The sequence below is a fragment of the Lissotriton helveticus genome, chromosome 4_1, assembly GCF_964261635.1.
Source record: "Lissotriton helveticus chromosome 4_1, aLisHel1.1, whole genome shotgun sequence".
NCBI classification, from domain to species: domain Eukaryota; kingdom Metazoa; phylum Chordata; class Amphibia; order Caudata; family Salamandridae; genus Lissotriton; species Lissotriton helveticus.
The window spans coordinates 193,568,441-193,589,060 of record NC_136063.1 but is presented as its reverse complement, the minus strand read 5'-3'; positions in this window follow the sequence as shown (position 1 = coordinate 193,589,060).

Sequence of the window (20,620 nt, the reverse complement as noted above, 5' to 3'; positions counted from 1 at the left end):
CCAGCCGAGCGCCAGACCACCCACACCACCATCCAAGCACCAGGCCAGGTATACCGCCAGCCAAGCACCACTCCACGCACACCGCCAGCCAAGCACCACTCCACGCACACCGCCAGCCAAGCGCCACTCCACGCACGCCGCCAGCCAAGCGCCACTCCACGCACACCACCAGCCAAGCGCCACTCCACACACACCGCCAGCCAAGCACCACTCCACACACATCGCCAGCCAAGAGCCACTCCATGCACACCGCCAGCCAAGCACCACTCCACGCACACCACCAGCCAAGCGCCACTCCACGCACACCACCAGCCAAGCGTCACTCCACGCACACCGCCAGCCAAGCGCCACTCCATGCACACCGCCAGCCAAGCGCCACTCCACGCACACTGCCAGCCAAGCGCCACTCCACGCGCACCGCAAGCCAAGCGCCACTCCACGCACACCGCCAGCCAAGCACCACTCCACCCACACCGCCAGCCAAGCGCCAGCCTACGCACACCGCCATCACATTTTGAATTTTTTTAAACAAAACAATTGCAAATAGATAACAATCTAGTAACACAAAATCTGTAACTAAATACATTGCACAAATGCCAACCTTAAAACAGAATACAAATTTAAAAAAAACAAAGACCAGGCAGTACATTTTACCACTCATGGATACTCCCAAAAATTATTTTGTGTGTGGTAAGCTCTATAACAAGCAGGCACACACAGCCCAGGGTTAGAAGGACACCCAGGGCAGTAAAGACGAGTCTCCTTCCACAAACCTCTTCGCCAACAGACTCTACATCTCCTAGTGGGATAGTCTTTTGTAGATGTGGGAGGAATGTAATCAGGAAAGTGGCGATCTTTCAATCGAGCCACATCCTCCACCACTCCAAATCTAGGAACACTTACTTGCTCCACAATAACAAGGCTAGATATCACAGAGTGCTGAAACTGAAGAAATGTCAACTTTGACCCAGGAGAACACTCCTTGAACACAATAAAAGCATTGAAAGTTGCTAAGTTGAAAAAATGGATGGCCAACTTCTTATACCAAACATAAGCCTTCCGAATAGCAGTGTAAGGTACCAACCTCTGATCTACTCTGTCAACACCACCCATGTGCTTATTGTAGTCCAGAATGCACACAGGTTTGTGCACTTCAGCAACCTGACCCCAAACTGGCAGAGGTGAAGTACTCTCATCATAGATGGTAGTCAGCATGTACACATCCCTCCTGTCCACAAATTTCACAGCTAGTAGTTCTTCACAACGTAATGAACTGCACTGACCCCTCTGAAGTTTCTTGCAAACAAGCTCCTTTGGAAAACCTTTGCGGTTAGAGCGGATTGTGCCACATGCAAAAGTGTCCACTTTAAACAATTCCTTAAGCAATTGCACAGCAGTGTAGAGGTTATCAAGGTACAAATGGTGGCCTCTGTTGAACAGTCTTCTAGCAAGATCCCAACAATTTTCTCTGACACTCCAAAAGTGGACGGACAACCAGGGGGGTCAATAGTGGAATCTCTACCAGTGTACACACGAAAATTAAAAACATACCCTGTCTTATTCTCAGACAACATATACAGTTTAATTCCATAGCATGCCCTCTTGCTAGGGATGTACTGCCTAAAAACCAAAACAACCCTTGAACAAAACCAAAGCCTCATCAATAGATATTTCTTTCCCTGGAATGTAAATCTCTGAAAATCGATCAACATAGTGATCAAGAACAGGCCGAATCTTAAAAAGATGGTCACAGTCAGGGTGACTACGTGGCAACGCCAAAGAATTATCCACAAAATGCAACATGCGTAGCAAAAGTAAATACCGATCACGAGTCATAACAGCTGGAAATATGGCTGTTGCCATCAAGGGACTGGTAGACCAATATAAAGCCAGGTTTGGCTTCTTTAACAAACCCATCAATAAAGTGAAACCCAAAAACTTCTTCAGCTCTTCCAGATTTATGGGAGTCCACCGGGTAGCTCTAGAGTGGGTCCTAAGTTTGTCACTGTTGACCCACAAAAACTGTTCAGCATACAAATTAATCTGCTCAACAATCTCACCCAAAAACACATCATCCATAAATAACTGAAAATACAGTCTAGGCAAAAAGTTTTCACAATCCACTCTACACCCTGAATTACCGCTAAAAGCAGGCAACACCGGCTGCACCATGTTAGGATCAACCCAGAGTCCAACACTTCCAGTAGGAAGACTAGCAGCCCCAGGCTGCAATGCAGATGCCTCTTGCACCATCGGCAGAGCAGTGTCCTCCTCTAAAACAGGCCCTTCATCTGCACTGAGAGTACCTTCATCATCCGATGATTCCATGTGGAGAGAAAACTCACTGCCAGAATCTTCCCCTCCCTCCTCTCCCTCAAACGCACTGTCAGTGTCATAATCCGGCTCAGAGAAAGACTCAAGAAGCATACCAACCACCTGCTGAGCAGTCATTCTACGGCTAGCCATAATGATTACTAATAAAAGTAACTTGTCACACAAGTCAACAACAACAATCACTATGTAAAATAAGCAGTGAACAAAAGTCACCTTTATCAAAAATACCTATACGCTGCAAAACAAAACCACTCACTTGCCAGAATCAGCTAAACTCACCACCACATACTCTGCACAGACACAGTATGGATCAACAATATCCCACTTAAAAAGAAAGAGAAAACAAAAATACAGACAATGCAAAACACAACACAAAGATTTTCATGCTCAAAACAGTAACTAAATGCCACTATGACACCACTTACAAAAAACTAATTTCATACATTGCAATATTACTCATTTAGAGTACATACAACAAAAATATTTTTTCTTACCTAAAAAATGCAACTACGCAAAACTGCAGAACAACCACTGTCGAAACCGCAAACAGGAAGCAAAAGCTTTACACTAGATTTAAAAAGAAGAAAAATAAATTAGAATCACATATTCAAAAATGCACCAGTCCACCTGCCAAGCTAAGGGGTAGGTGGGCCTAACAGTATAAAAACAAAAGGGGAGCAACCCTTGCCCGTGAGGCCACCCCCACCAAAACAAAAATGTAAAAAAATCTGGTGTCTAGTGGCTTCTGCCCCTCTTGGGGACAGATGGGACTAAACACATACTGCTACTCTACCACTCAAAGAGGCAGTAAAGGCCACAATCATCCTCCCATAAATGGGGAACGACCCATGTCCAAGGGGCGGATCCCCAACATAAAAATAAACCCTGGTGCCCTAGTGACCCATAAAAAACCCCAAAAAACTGCCATTCAAGGCGATACCAAAAGGGGGATGATAGACGGAGCCCTTGAGCAAATCTAACACTCACCCCCAGTCAATTGACCTTGGTTTAATCCATCATCATTATTTAGCTCAATTCACCAACCCAGGTCAGACATGGCCAAATGCAAATCAGACTGACCCTTTGTGCTTTGATTGCCCTAAGTTGGCAGACGTGGGTCCCTTGCTCACTTTGCCACTGGACTCAAGCTAACCTGGCTGATAACGGCTGATTAGCCAGTAACCAGTCCCATTATGGTTGTTTCCGGGCCAGGTAAGATATGGCTTGGCAGTTTGGGCTGGACTGCTCCCATGAGGCATATGGTCAGACTAATTTGCATATGGCCATGTCTGAACTGGGGTGCTGCAGTGAGCTACAACCTAACATCATGGGCATACCAAAATGGCAAGGCAAAAAATTTGTGCCAAAAAGGGTAGTGACCTTTGCCCAAGGGGACACTCCCCACTACATTTACACAATTGGCACAGTGTGTCAAATACATTATTACAACTTTTATTTTGCCCCCCCAAGGGGGGCAAACAAAGCTAAAAGGATGGCCCCCAAAACAAAAACAAAAAAGTGGGCGTCCAAAAAAGACCCCCAAGGGGAGTGACCCTTGCCCAAGGGGCCACTCCCCAGCACATCCCAAAATTTAAAATAAATTTTCCCCCAAGAGGGGAGCGACCCTAGTCTTAGGTGGTCGCTCCCCTACACAAAAAAAGGTGGGCTACCTAAAATGGCCCCCAAGGGGAGTGTCCCATGCCAAAGGGGCCACTCCCCAGCACATCCTTTACATTTTTGAAACATTTGACCCCCCCGTGTGGCAGACAAAGGGTTACAAAATGCCCCTAAAGGGGAGCGACCCTTGCCTAAGGGGTCGCTCCCCAAAACGGAATAAATAATTTTACATTGACCTAAAATGGCCCCCGTGAGAGTGGCCCTTGCCCAAGGGGCCACTCCCCAAAATAATGCCTGATTTTGCTACTTTAAAAAAAAAAAAAAAAAGTTGTGCCCCCTCCTGGGTGGCCAACAACTTAAAAAATATGCCTCCTAAAGGAGAGCGACCCTTGCCCAAGGGGCCGCTCCCCAAGCCAACAAACTTTGCGATAATTTAAAAAAAAAAATCCCTGGTGTCTAGTGGGCATTCCTGCTGCACGATCGCACGATCGCACGTGCAGCAGGAATGCTCTAAAGATGCATCGAGGGAAAGGAAAACCCTTTCCTTACCCCGATGCCTCTTTAGTTTAATTCCCCCCGTCCCAGCCCCCAAACTTACCTGTTTCTCCTCCGACGCGCAGGAAACAAATGGCTTCCCTGCGCGTCGGAGGAGGAAGGGAACCTCCAATGACGTCAGCGCGCCTCGCACGCTGACGTCATTGATGACGTGGGCTGGGGGGCAGGGGGAGGCAGGGGAAGGTCTTCCCCTGCCTTCCCCGTAGAAATGAAAGAGATGGGCACCCACGGGGAGAGCGCTGGAGCTCCTCCCGTGGGTGGGGCTCATGACGAGCTGAGCTCGTCATGAGCACCCGAGCACTGAATGCCATGACGAGCTTAGCTCGTCATGAGCATACAAGGGGTTAAGAGTTTTGACTGATATTTTGCGCCACAAAGATTAATAGAATGTGTTTCTCTCTTCCCAGCTCATCCCTTGTAATCTAAATTGACTATTTCTGTCTTAAGAGACTTTGACTTATTGCATATTTTGATAAACATTTTTAGTTTAAATGCACCAAACACTACACATGGGGCTAAATGCTTTTTGCATGAAAAGCTATCTAAAACATTAAAGCATGAGTATGAATTAACTGTGAGCGCTTTTAAAAGTCACTCTAAAGCATAATAATGCTATGTTGCACATCGCACATTTATTTTGCATGTTGTCAAAAATAATAGAAAAGCTGCTTGAAACTAATAGAATGGCTAGGTATACATTTATAAGGGGTATTAATATGAGGGAGGGAAACATAATGGCTGATTTACATGAAATTAATATTCTTTTATGTTTGTTTTATTTTTGGGGCCTAAGAAAACATGGGTGCCTATGAATCCAGCACAGCTAGGACTTGCATTAAAGAGAAGAGAGCATGCGCGGACTGTGCCAGCTTTCCTCATGACAAGAAGGAGTCAAGGCCACGTTGAACTGTGCATTTTTGTGATTGTGCCAATGTACCAGTTAGCTAAAGTATACTTCTAGCCTGCGCTGTGGAAGGTAGGAAGATGTAAAGAATAGAAACATTTTGCCTAGCAAATGTTGCAAACTTATAAAATGTAGTTACTCATTTATGCTTCTTTTGTTAAAACTGGTATGCTTTAGAATTTTAGAATGAGTTAGGATAGTGAGACCTCATGCCATCATGGCTGACCAATCACGTACAAGTTTTCCTGAAGATGCAACATTTTTCTGTTGTCTGCCAAGAATTAAAGTATAAATAAAGACCTCTTTGGAGGCGTAGTTGGCTTCTAGGCTCATTAAGCTTTGGGGGGGGGGGGGCGTGTGAGCTCTTGAGAGAAGGAACAGATTAGACCAGACATTCTATGGATTAGGTACGAGATCATCACGGGTGCAGCCTTGGGCGTCCTAGGAGAGTCAGATGGGGGGTTTCCTGCTCATTTTTTCCAATGTCCTTACACATCATATTTTGGCACCGGGCCACATTCCTTTAGGGTCTGGTGAAGGAGGGGTGCTTTCAAGGAGCAGCTCCTATCAGAGACACAGAGATGCAGAGAGTGCAGCAGATCAGGATAGAATTGGATGCTAAACTTTAGGTTAATGCTTTGACTAATTAATTTGGTCTGAAAGGATTTATTTGTCTTATGCATTTATTTCTCTTAATGGGAGATTTTTGCAAACTATTTATTTATTGATTAGCCGTGCAAGACTCTTTAAGAGTTTTGACTAATATTTTGCGCCACATTTTCTTTCCTACATGTAATGCTTATATGCAGACTGTAATATGTTCTGTATTAATGCTATTTTTCCTGTTCTCCAAATTCTGTAACCTAATTGATATTTTACTAATGAATAAAGGGTCAGAAAAACACTTAACTTTTGACTAAAGAATAAAACCCTGTAAAATACTGAACAACTCTCTTCATTGGCTTAAATAATAAATGCATGTTTGACTGTTCATGATTATTTAAAGTCTCCTGAAGGTAGTACATGGTGTGAAGGGCCCAACACCTTTTCAGCGGTAAAATAGAGGTAGCATGAGGGTTTTGCATTGAGAAATTACCAGATGAAATAACAGCTCTATCAGTTTTTGGTAATCAGAGGATGGTCATTATTGATTAGTTTTGTGATTAATGATTATTGATTTTACCATCAACTATTCAACTAATGGATCATTGACCTTAGGAGGGAAGTAAAATAATTGCCCAAGTTAGATAAATGTCCAAGTCCTGATTCCTGACTACAATGCTCAGAACGTGAAAACTGGCAAAGGAGTACTGGAAGGTGATGCAGAAAGGTGATTGCTGGAGTGTTGTGAGTATCAATAGGGTTGTGAAATGTTGTTAATGTGCTAGGATGTATTTTTGAAGTGTTGAAAATATAACGTTTTTTTTTTACTGTTGGCGAAATTTTGCTCATTTTGAATTGATGGTGTTATTGATTATATTGGTAACTTCATAGGACATATTTTTTTTGATTACTGATAACATGTTTTAACTCTTCATGTTAAGTAAGTTAGTGTCTTGTTCTATGTTGCCTGGAAATGCAGGTATGCACACCTGTGGGAATGCCGGGAAGGAATAGCGGGTGGTAAAACGAAGCCACACTGCTCTTAGGTTACTCATCTGTTGGAATAACACTGAGAAGCTAAGTAGGGCTGGCAGTGTTAAATTAGGGACTATTTTCTGTGTAAAAGTGTGAGTGATTGATAGCAAAGAGTTTGCTGGTGAAACTTTGGTGTGATTTCACCTAGAAAGGGTCACACTGAAGGAGTAGCAGGCTCTTCTGAGCTTGATTGACAGCAAAAGAGTTCTCTGGTGAAACTTTGGTCTTACTTAACCTAGAAAGGGTAACACTAAAGGAGTAGCAGCTTCTTCTGAGCTTGAGTGAAAGGTAAGCGGAAGGGATTTACCTGTAGTGTTTGAAGAGTAAACGGAAGTTCTTACTTTGTGAAGAGTAAGCAGAATGTGTTACTCGCAGTAAAAATAAATCTATCCTTTATTTAGTGGAACAGGCAGAGTAGCGAATGTTTTTATGTTGTTACTAACAGAGTTATTGATTAAGCAAAACACTCAGAAATTATTGCAGTAAGATTTTGTGGAGGATCAGTGGTAGGAGTAAAACTGACTGAAATTTAGATTGACAGCTTCGGAGAAAAGAAATTGCATTGAACTATTGCAAAAATGAAATTGTTTGAAGGTTTAAAGAAGCTGCTGGGAGGTAAAGTGAAAAATGTGTTTTTTATTGGTGATGCTCCTAAAGGAATACCTGTGCATTTTATGTCTACCAATTTGGGACAAAATACATGTATGTGGGTTCACCAATGGTGCAAGATTACTGAAAAAGAGGGTGCTTTGAGCTTTTCAAAAGTTGGTACTTTTGAATTGCAAATTATTAACAAATTAAGGGAAGTGTTATGTGAAATAAAGACACAATCTAAAGCTGCACAATTTGAGGCCTTAAGCCAGTGGGAAAAGATAGCATGAGAGAAAACAAGTGAGGATACAAAGGTAAAGCACCAGATGCAGGAGAAGAGAATTAGTGATGATAAAGAGCTTCAAATAAATATTGATTCAAGGGATGAAATAATGGATGAATTGTTAACTGAGTGTCCACCACTTTATGTGGTTCTCATGAAAAATACTGAAAATAGTGTACCAGTAAGTACTACAGGGGCTACTGCTTCTGTTGAACAGAGAGAAACACAGACTGAGAGAACTGAGCAGACATTCCAGATTGACTCAGCAATGACAGTGATACCTCCAGGTGTTACTGCTTCAAATGTACCTGATTCAGTCCAAGAATTGCAAACTGCAGATGCACAGATAATGCCTAGAAAACATATGACTGTCCCAATTAATATGGTCCCTACTGAAAAGGTTCAAAGAGCTGCAGAAGGAGTGATTATGGCAGGGTTTATTTCAGAAACTCAGAATACACAGATTATTGAACAGAATTTACCCCAAGCACTGAAAGGTGATGGGAAAATGGTATTTACAACATCTGCAGTCCAGGATAAAATAAATATATTTGAAAATGGGATTTTCAAACCTGCTTTGAGGAAGCAGCAGTGATTAAAAATATAGAGAACATGGGAGAACAAATTAACCCAGGCCCTGATAAAGAGAAACAGCTTAATATTTTAAATTCAGCATTTGAACACTAAGAAATTAACAGTCCCTGCTGTTTAAATTATGAAAATGTGAACCAGTGTCAGGAAAAATAATTAATTTCCCTGAGTAAGGAAACAGCTGCATGTGCATTAACTATACATAATGGGCTGACAGATTTGGCTTAAAAATATGAAACTGATGGTTCAGGAAGTTTTCCATTTCAGAAAAGTTTTAGGGTACATAAGGATGATGAAGCAAATGAGAAAATGTGTTCTTCAGGAATGCAATTGCACATTGCAGAAATAAAATATATATTTTAATGCAATGGGTTTGAGAAATTAGTAGAAAAATGGGCAAGAAAACATGAGAAGAAAAAGAAACCACCAGACCTAGCAAGGAAACGGGATAAGAAAAAGAAACCACCAGATCTAGTTGAGAAAAATAATAAGCTGAATGAGGGAGAAGCTTTTGCTTACTCATTGAGAGAAAATGTGGGAGAAATGTATGTGCATATGCCACAGAATAAAAGTGAACTTGCAGCATTTCTGAACACATTCCCACAATTGAGAAACAAACGTATGCTGTGGTACCCACAAGTTGATGGATTTGATGGCATTTTTAAAGAGTTGTGCATTAATTTGGAAATGTTCTTTTACATTGACGTGCAGACTAAATTTTGGTTTGAATCTAAAGTTGTGCAAAGGCCAGGTGAAGAGACCTTGAAAAGGGTTTGCATAAATGCACCATCATTTTCTGTTGTTATGGAAAAAAACATAGCAGTGATTACTTTCCTGAAGGGCAGAGTGCCAGGAAAGGATGTTGATTGGGTACAGATTAAAAGAACACAGGATGGAAGTAACAGTGTTTTGATTTGTGCAAATTCAGGTATGGATGTTGAACTGCTGGAAAATGTGTCCTTTTGCCATCTTTATAACAGATTTGAGCATTTGAAGAGGAAAAATAAATGTAAACATGATGCACAAAAACATGGAGAAATGCAGGTGCAAAATATGCCAGCTGAGCAAATGCAAATGTCAGTTCAGAAACAGGTACCAATGGCAATAGTTTTTCAAGCACAGATGGTCCCATAAAATATTGAAAATGCTAAAATTAATTTAAATAAGGTGTCCAGAGCAAATGTGAATTATTTCCAGAGACAAAATCAGAATCCAGTCCAACAGGTTGCTGTGTTTGAAAATGAGATTTTTTAACCCTCACAAGTCTTAATATACCAAGTCCATTGTGGAGGCAGTGGATGGGGTAGATTTCATTGCAGGAGTTTTAAACAAACAAATTACAAAACCAGTTTTTGAAGAATTTGCACCAAAATTAGGCCCATTTGATGAAAATTGCAAAACCGTTGTCTGTGACTCTGACCTAGCAAGAAAACAATTGTTTTGCAAATTAAGCAGCACAGATTACTGTACACCAGATAATGTTCCTTTTTATATTCCTGATGAGGATGTACATTATAAATGGCCTAACAAGAGACAGCTGTAGCATTATTTTCAGAAAGGACAGTTGAAAATTTACATTCTGATTTGGAAAAAGAGAAGGGTGCCACATAAAATGTGCAGAACATGTCTTATTAAATGTTAGAACCAGATGACATGTATTCAGGAACACCATCAATTGCAGGAATGTTACCAATAAAAGGATTTTTGATGGAACTGATTGGAAGTTTATGCAACTTTCTGATCACAGGTACACAGACAATAAATGAAAATAACAGAATAGTGCAGGAGATTAAAAGCATATTTTTTCCATGTTGTCCTGTGGTACCGAATCCAGCCAATATATTTTTTCACATTCCATGTGCTGAAGAATGGCTTACTTTTTTTGATTTTTGCCAGTTCATGTCACAGTGCCATTGCATGAGAATAGTCAGGAGTACTGTCAAAAAGAAGATAAATACATGTGACACAAAATTGGAAAGGAAGGTAGAAAGGTGTCACCAGAGAGGGTGGAAATAATTCCCAAGAAAAATCCACCTCAAATTCAGAAAGAAGTCGGGACATTTTTGGGAATGGTTAACTGCTGTAGAGAGTGGTTACTAAACCTTTCCCTAGTGGCTAAGCCTTTACTGAGGCTGACACACAAGGGTGTGTCTGATCCGCTTCCATTGGACAACAATTGCACAAAAGCATTCCTAGAGTTGAAAGAGAAAAAATGTCGTGCCCCAGCACTAGGAATGAAAGTTTATTTGAAGGAAAATACACCAATTTGCAGTGAGAGGGAGGGCTGCGCTCTCTCATTGCCTATTCAAAAAGATTAATGTTTTCAAAGGTTTAAAGGTCTGTGTTGTATTTCTCAATGACCTTTGACCCTAACTTCACAGAAATGTCAGCAAATGAATAGGCTTGTGATTAAATGAATATGAGTGTCTAAATATCATGAAAATATGCATAAAGCCAAAATCAGACTTTAAGGATGAACATCTGAGTCAGCCGAACACTGACCATTTTTTTGATGGCCCATATTTGAAAGGTAACAATGACACATTAAAAGCAGCACATGCTGTGCTCCTTATGTATTATGTTGTCAAAGCTTCATGGCTTTTAGTAATTACCTCAGCCCAAAATTCGAAATTGATTGCCCTTACCATAACATGCCGTATATCTGCTCAATTGGGAGTCACTGTTGTCATGGGAGAGAGAAATGCTAATTCAGTTGCACAAAATTGTGTTCTGTTAGCATATACATTCTATGGAGTCTTCACCGTTGAAATAAAAGAGACTCAAGAAAATGTTTCAGAAGCAGAACAACAGGGTTGTATCAGAACTGTGTTTGAGAAAAATGACAACTGCAAAGTGGCAAAAGTGTTATTGCAAAAAATGATGCCCAGGTATAGATTGCCAGTTTCTCAGAAATCAGATCATAATGAGGTCTCAGAGGCAATGAGTGCAGAACAACAGATTGGACAAGGAATGGATTGTAGCTATCTGCCTGAAGTGTCAAGCATAATAAAGCAACACAATGGCAGCACAGAGTTACCTTTTGCAAAAGACTGTTTTTCAGCATCATTAAAGTGGCTTGAAATTGCACATGCAAATGCACTTGTGGAAAACACTGATGAGAAAACTAGCCATTGCTATGTAGGTCTGATTGATGTACAGTGTGCAGTTTCTCACCAGATTGCAGCTGCTACACAAGATCTGCATAATGGATGGTGCAACGACTTTGAACTGAGAGATGCTGTGGTGAAATATCTGAATCTGATCAAAGTGAAAATAATAGTGAAAGGCCTAGGTTGAAAAAGTGCAAAGGATTGATGGTGCTCTGTCAGAGTTTCTCAGCACCTAAGTAGACCAATATGCTTGGAAAGTATGAGCCATACTGATTGCAAGCTGATGACAAAGAGCAAATAAATGCTAAAACTGTCCTGCTGAATTCTCCTTTTATTATTTTAGTTACTTATTTTAAAGAAGACTAACTGTTCCAAGAAGCTACTTGCAGAACTCTGCACTAAAACATTGGAGCTTGGCTATATACGATCTGATTACAAAAGACTTGTGTTTGCCATAGAAATAGAAGTAAAATTGTTATATGCTCAGCTTTTGCAATAAAAAGTGTCACCGCTGAAATTAAATAAGTGTGATGATGTATAAATCATTTTATTATGATTTGAATCATCAGAAGGTGGATTGATGGAGCAGATTTCATCTGGAGCCAGACATTGTTTATTTTTGTGCTTCAGACAGACTGCATTTAAATTGCCATGCACATTTTGGTGCAAGTTAAAAACATGGCACATGAAAAATATGAAAGTGATGACTAGTATGTCTGAAATGCTTGTGCTGTATTAACATGTGTTTTTGTAGTTTAGAGCAACGTGACATTTTTAGCTTTGAAGATTAATAGAATGTGCTTTGCTCTTCCCAGCTCATCCCTTGTAATCTAAATTCACTATTTCTGTCTAAAGAGACTTTAACTTATTGAATATTTTGATAAACATTTTTAGTTTAAAACACCTCTTTTTATAATGTGTGTGAATTAACAATGCACCAAACACTACACATGGGGCTAAATGCTTTTTGCCAGAAAAGCTATCTAAAACATTAAAGCATGAGTATGAATTAACTGTTTACACTAAAGCATAATAATGCTATGTTGCACATTGCACATTTATTTTGCGTGTTGTCATAAATAATAGAAAACCTGCTTGAAACTAATAGCTTGGCTAGGTAAACATTTATAAGGGGTATTAGTATGAGGGAGGGAAACATAATGACTGATTTACATGACATTAATTTTCTTTTGTGTTTGTTTTATTTTTGGGGCCTAAGAAAACATGGCTGCCTGTTAATCCAGCAAGGCTATGACTTGCATTAAAGAGAAGAGAGCATGTGCAGTGTGTGCCAGCTTTCCTCATGACAAGAAGGAGTCAAGGCCACTTTAACTGTGCATTCTTGTGATTGTGCCAATGTACCAGTTAGCTAAAGTATCCTTCTTGCCTGCGCTGTGGAAGGAAGAGGAAAGGATAGAAACATTTTTCCTCGCAAATGTTGCAAACTTATAAAATGTATTTACTCATTTGTGCTTCTTTTGTTTAAACTGGTATGCTCTAGAATTTTAGAATGAGTCAGCATAGTGAGACCTCATGCCATCATGGCTGACCAATCACGTACAAGTCTTCCTGAAGATGCAACATTTTTGTGTCGTCTGCCAAGAATTATAGTATAAATAATGACCTCTTTGGAGGTGTGGTTGGCTTCTAGGCTCATTAGGCTTTGGGCGGGCGTGTGAGCTCTTGAGAGAAGGAACATATTAGATCAGACATTCTATGGATTAGGTACGAGATCGTCACGGGTGCAGCCTTGGGCGTCCGAAGCGAGTCAGGTGGGGGGTTCCCGGCTCATTTTTTCCAAAGTCCTTGCAGGTCATATTTTAGCACCAGGCCACATTCTTTTAACCCCTTCATGCTGATGACGGCCCCCGTCCGTCATGCATCCCGGTGGGCGTGTGCTGATGACGGCTGGGGACCGTCATGATCCCGCCCACTCTTTAAAATGGCCGCACAGCGCGAAAATTTGCCCCGCATGCAAGGGGTTAAGGTCTGGTGAAGGAGGGGTGCTTTCAAGGAGCAGCTTCTATCAGAGACACAGAGATGCAGAGAGTGCAGATGATTAGGATAGAATTGGATGCTAAACTTTACGTTTATGCTTTGACTAATTAATTAGGTCTGAAAGGATTTATTTGTCTTGTGCATTTATTTCTCTTTATGGGGGATTTTTGCAAACTATTTAATTATTGATTAGCCTTGCAAGACTACTTTTCTTTGAAACTCTTTAAGAGTTTTGACTGATATTTTGCGCCACATTTTCTTTCCTACATGTAATGCTTATATGCAGACTGTAATATGTTCTGTATTAATGCTATTTTTCCTGTTTTCCAAATTTTGTAACATGATTGATATTTTACTAATGAATAAAGGGTCAGAAAAAAACGTAACTTTTGACTAGAAAATAAAACCCTTTAAAATATTGAACAACTCTCTTCACTGGCTTAAATAATAATTGCATTTTTGACTGTACATGATTATTTAAAGTCTCCTGAAGGTAATACATGGTGTGAAGGGCCCAACACATTTTCAGTGGTAAAATAGAGGTAGCATGAGGGTTTTGCATTGAGAAATTACCAGAAGAAATTACCGCTCTATCAAATGTGTTGGCACATGCCATTTCTGGTGAGGATTGTCCATTCAATCAGATGGCCTCCTTGGTTAGTGGTGGGTAGGTTAGTGATGTGTTTTCTGGGATTAGGTTGGTGCGTGAAGTTGCTGTAGATGTTTGTGAATTTGCTCTGGAAAAAGTTGAATATGTTGTCGTAGAATTGTTGAGATGCAGCAATGTTTTTGACAGTGACTGAGGGCGAGGGAAAACCTTGATGATTAAGAAGATTTCCTTGCAGCTCTCTGAGCTTTCTTCAATGAGGGCCATTGGAACTTTTCTCTTGGTGTCTCTTATTTGCTTGTGGAAGCAGCTGACTGCAGCCTTATAAGTAGTTATATCTGTGGTGTTGTGGCTGGCTCGTTATTCCTTTCTAGCTGTTTACATTATAATTTTGTATCCCAGAGGTCTTCTTTGTATCATCTGGCCTGCTAGTTTGATCTACCATGCTTGTTGAGTTTGATGGATGCGAGGGAGTCTGCACAATCCTTGATTCAGTTGTTGATGTATTTAAAAAGGTTGTCTGTGTGATTAGGTTAATCCATGCTGAGGTCACTGAGCCAGTCTGCTTCTGGTATTTTGCCCCAGCTGTAGCTTGGAATGTTGAACCTGGAAGGGGTGTTGACTTGATATGTGCTGATTTGGATGTGGATGATGAAGTGGTCTGTCTTTTTGAGCGGTATGGTGGAGTTGTATTTGATGCCGTTGCTTGTGGTGAACATGTGGTCCAGTGTGTGTCCTGTGGTGTGTGTTGGATCTGAGACAGGCCGGGGACAAGTCTGATGTTGCTCAATTTTTTGTGGAATGCTGTGAAGCAGAGGTCATTTGCTGACCAATAGCAACTGGACCTAGACTGGACCATGCAGTTGGCCTATGCTTGACACCCTCTGAGTCTCTACGTACCTACACTGAGGTCCTGCACAACTGTAGAAGTTTACTCTGTGGTTTTTGGGCACCAGAAGACAGTTTGGAAACTTATGAAAACATTTCCTCCAGAGCTTCAGTGGGACCCGCAGAAAATGTCTGACTGCAAGGTCCCCATACCTCTGAAAAGAATGACTAAGTCCCATTCTACGTTGGAGCTTAGAAATTTTACAGCGAGAAATCTCCAAAACTCCAGCAGGATCACCTCTCTTCAATGTCTGGCCTTCAGTTCCATGGTGGTGGCTTCAATTTCAGAGATTACCTGCTCTGGGAGGATTTTCTAAGCAAAAGTAAAATTTTTCTTCATAAAAGTGACAAATTAACTTTCAGAAGTGGGAATTTTTTTGACTTGTTTGATTTCTCGACTTTCACTGGGACCAATCCACTTGGTGTAACTGCCTCAGGCTCCATCACAGTTTGCCTGAACTTGGACCTTGGCCCTGTCTACCCTCACCATTGATTTATGCTGGAAGCTTTATTTTACTTGGTTCTTTTTCCAATTAAATTTTCAAAATTCGTATCCCCAGTTTACCTTATTGGAGATTTGTTGCTTTAACTTATTTTGCTTATTAATCTTTTCTCTCTCCTTATAAATTGGAGTGGGTTTTTTATTGTGCTGTGTCTTTGATTTTTTAACTGTTTTGGTACTTCTAAATGCTTTACCCATTTTCTCTAAATGAAGCCTGTCTGCTCTGTGCCTTAGCTACCAAGAGGTGAACTTAGGTTTAAATTACTGCACCCTTTGATTGGGCTCAAGAGGTTAGTGACCTTATCACTTGTGTTGAGCTTCCGTCCACCTCAATTAATAATTTGCTACTTTACATGATTCATCCAAGGTTCCCAGATCATTATATGCCACCAGCAGGACTATGCTTAGTCCCTCTTTTTAATTTAAAAAACAAGGGCCAGTTGTATGAATCCCTGGTTGCAAAATTATGGTTGCAATTTGTGACTAATATTTTTGCAGCTAGTAAAGAATTTTACAAACTGACCTACATGCTAATAGGTTGGTTCGTAAATTTCCAATGCATAGCAGGTGGTAATGATACAAATTGTGAAACATATTTGAGGCCATTATCAGGATGGTGGTCTGCTAAGATCAACAGACTGCAATGTCTTTGATCACATTTCAAAAACATTTTTTTAATTAACCCCTCCCATGCTCATGATGAGCTGAGCTCGTCATGAGCCATGGCGCTCCGGTGCTCATGACGAGCTCAGCTCGTCATGGCCCGTGGAACGCTCAGGTGCGAGGAGAATTCCCCTGCTGTGCTGAGCATTCCACGGGCGCCGGTGCACCTGTGACGAGCTGAGCTCGTCATGAGCACAGGAACGCCGTGGCTCATGACGAGCTGAGCTCGTCATGAGCATGGGGGTGCTGTGCGCGCCCCCCTCCCCCCAGCACAGCGGGGGAATTACCCCCACAGCAAAGGGGTTAAAGGGAACAAGCTGTGTTTAGAAAAAAAAGTTTCCTTTTTTTAAAGGTTTGTTTGAGAGCAGGCAGTGGTCTCCTCAAACATTAAACACTGCCCCCAAATCTTTTTTTTACATTAAATATTCCGTTTTATGTGTCGATAAAAGTTTTCCCAAAATGTGATTATTGCATAGGAAAACCTATTTTGAGCATAAAATACATTTATACGACTGTCCCCTAGTGAAATCTGGGGTTTGCTGTCTTCATTGAGAACAATGGAATGTAATGGTTTAAGAGCCTTCTTATTATGTATATTCATGTCTTCACCTCTTGCTTTTAGTTTGTTACTGTCAGCACTTGGGGACTGCTAGCACATTGCAAAAACATATCAGCGGCGTAAAGAAACGAGACCCCCCCCCCCACACACACACAGAATGTGAGAAGTGGCACTTGAGTCTCCCATAATTTACCGGCATGCATTGCCCTTGAACTGAATAGGGGCGCCTTAACGGTTTGCCCCCTCCTCTCTGGGGCTGCAGGGGCCAGTGTTAACCCCTGAAACTTGATGATGATGAGAACAGAAGATATTTGCCATCTCTGAAAAAAGAGCAGATGAATTGCCTTGAAGAATTAATTTCTAGTTATAGGTACTAAGTAGAGGGAAATCAGAAGTGATGGACTGAGAGATTATTGGCTCTGAAAAAGAATAACTTGACAAGAAAAGAAGTTTATGATATGGAGAATAAAATCTAGGCGAATAAATGTGCTGCAATAGTAATCAAAGTTGTTTGATAAGATTATAGCTCTGACAGTATTCTTATCATTATTGCAGATAAAAAATAATGGGCACCAACTTGCCACACTGCTTGAGGGTCACCAAAAGCCAATACATTCTTTAGCCAGCATCACTCTTGCTGGTACTTCTAAGCTCATAGCGAAACATAGTTGGAGCAAAACTCTCAGATTTCAATGTGCTGTTAATCTTGGGCTCGCCTAAGCGGACACTTATCAAATGGGTCAATTTCAAAGCTAAGAAAAGTGACGCTTATTCTTTAAATATTTGCATGCTCACTGCTTTTACTATTAATCTGAGGTGCAATCTTTATCTTGATGGCTGCTGAGCGGTCTGTAGGGCTGATTACAAGCTGCCCACAGACGTTTGTACAGCGGTTGGAAATATGGAAATTACCTGGCGTTATAAATATCAAATATCCGCAGGTCAAACCTGAGGAAATTTAACGTGGAAAAAGCCTGGTAAATACTGGAAAATGTTGATTTTGGTGTATAAAACCCCCAAACCTGGGGGAGGGAGGGCGTGGCTAACTGCCGAACATGGCGGACACAGCTTAGCGAGCTCGGGAGCCCGGGGAACAAGATCTTGAAATATTACCATACGCCGCAACTAATCCAGGCCACACTGCATAGCTACTACTGTGCAATCGGGACACGCCCGCTGGTCGATTGTGCAACAGGAGCCGCCATCGGGGGGCACGAAATTCAACGTGAGGTCTACACAGTGGACGGTCCCTGCGGGCTGAGTGCAGCCTGAAACTGTGAAATGCAGCCAGGGGCTGCCAGGTGAATAACTACGGGCCTGTTGGGAGTTGTGGGGTGAGTGACCACCTCCGGAACACCCTCGCCGCCCACCTAATGCCTGAGTGATTGGACTGCCGAGCATGCCAGAGGACGAGCCCTGGCATGGACATCCCTGCGCCGCGAGTTCCAGGTGTATCCAAACTGAAGGCCTCCCCTACCTGGCACTTACAGAGACTGGCTATCATCCCTCTGCATGCAAAGTTACCCTTGGGCTATCCACTCTAGATGGAGTGATGTGCATGAGATGGGCCGCACTGGTGAGCGGCTGGGCCTGCATCTCTGACCAGGGAAGGGCAACGGAGAGTCAAGCTGGCCTGAGCTCTCATCCTACCCGATCGGACACCAACTGAACGCTGCAGCATAGCAGGTGGGAGTTGCCGTGGGGGGTGCTGACTGTTTCTCCCTCACCCCTCCTGCTCACCCACTGCCAGCAGGGTTGGAGTGAAGAGCGCTCCTGTGTTCGTGAATTGGGCGAGGGCCTGAAAACTACCAGCTTCAAAGAACGAGGCAAACGCGGCCTCTAAACGGGCCTTCCCGAACAGTTTGCCACCCAGTCTGCCTCCCCTCTACTCTCACACTAATTTGGAGACTGCATGGGCGAGCTCAGGAGCATGACACGGAGTGTGCTGTGACCCAGAGAGTGGCCTACCCTCGGCTTAACACACGTGGTGCCCCCTGCAAGATACAAGAGGCCCACCAGAGGAAAAGTTTTATGACGTGGGGCACTAGACAACTGGCCCACGATTTGGCGCATAAAACAGCACTGGGCTGAGCAGTGAGGTGAGAGTGAAGCAAGGCACCATTGGCTGAGGCTTGCAGAGCACCATCATAAAGGGATCCCAGACTGTAACTGCCTGACAGGCCACCTCCAATGCAGCGGCTAGAGGGCCAGTACTGTCGAGTAAATATCTAGAGTAAACATGCATATCTGGATATGGCGGGGAGTGGCAGGGACCTATATACTCGCCGTGCGAGTCAGCCTAAAGCCCCATACGAGACACCGGGACACAGAGAGGACCTGATCAATAGAGCCCTGAAGCAATCCTGCCCATTGCTCTGCTATTGCCGGCTCGGGTGAGTGCAGTCCGTGCAGCAACATAACCAACAGTCGAACCGTCACCCATACATCAGCAGTTGTCGGCAAGGAGGAGACCGCCACAAACTATTGGGCGAACCAAAGTAAAAGTACCAGAGACAACCTCCACCAATACGCAGGCCGCAGAAGACCCAAAACACTCTACACGCCCGCTCTCGCCCAACTTTATACTGCCCAAGAATGCAGCGGCACTCCTGGACAAGCTGGATTTAATACTTCAGAAGGTCAGGGAGTCCTGAAAGGCCATAGAGCAGCAGATTGGTTCGCTCACAACAGGCTTCACGTTACTCAAGGCTGACCACACCAAGCTAGCAACTTCAGTGAAGTCTCACAGTCTGACTTTGGAGGAGATCTCACCTCAACATAAGGAGCATGCGTCACACATTCAACAACTACACCAGAATGTCAATGGCCTACAGGACAGAGTCGAGGATGAAGAAGGCAGAACTTGCCTGAATAACGTGCGCTCATTGGGCTCCCGGAACGCAGTGAGTGTTCCAAAGCTGCCAGCTTTATGGAGCAGTGGTTCCGCAAACATATTGTCCCTGATGGACTATCGTAATTCTTCTGCTTAGAAAGAGCCCACAGAATCCCCACTGGTAGACCTAAGGTGGGTGCCACAGAATATCACTGCACCCCGATTACACCCTCATGGTTCACCGCCAAAAGTCCTCCTTTCAAACAGTCAAAAAGAAACTGTGAGCCCTGGATCTCAAATATGCACTCTTGTTCCGTGCCCGCTTGTAAATCATCCATGAACAGCCCAGAGGTGGTAGAAGAATGGATATAGGTTATGGATCCAGCCTCGATCTCCAGCACCACAGCCCAAAGCTTGCTAAGTAGCCCCTAACGAACACAGGGACGTTTCTAGAGGACCTGCTCAACCCACCAGCTCACTACAGACACACAAAAAAGTCTGGCAGGCCCTAGCACGAGACCCCTAAAAAAGCTGCTATCAAGGAGCTTTCACGCAACAAAGTGCCGGGGTTTAACGGCCTGCGGGTTCAGTTTTTTGATACATACTCTGAGGCCTTAATCCCGCAACTGGAGGAACTGTACAATAGGTCACTAGAGCTGGGGCACCTTCCACATACCACCATGCAAGCCTTAGTGGTCTTGCTTCCCAAGCCGGGGAGGGATGCGCCAGACTTGACAGGGTATCGCCAATTATCACTTCTGGCAACAGAATATAAAATGTTAAGTAAAATACTGTCAAGCAGACTTCTTCCCTATTTAATCACACTAATACACAGGGATCAAAGTGGATTCATACCAGTATGCAGCACGTAGTTAAATATTAGACAACTGCACCATATAACGGTAACCACCCCGAGAACTATGTAAATGCCGGTTGCATCGCACTAG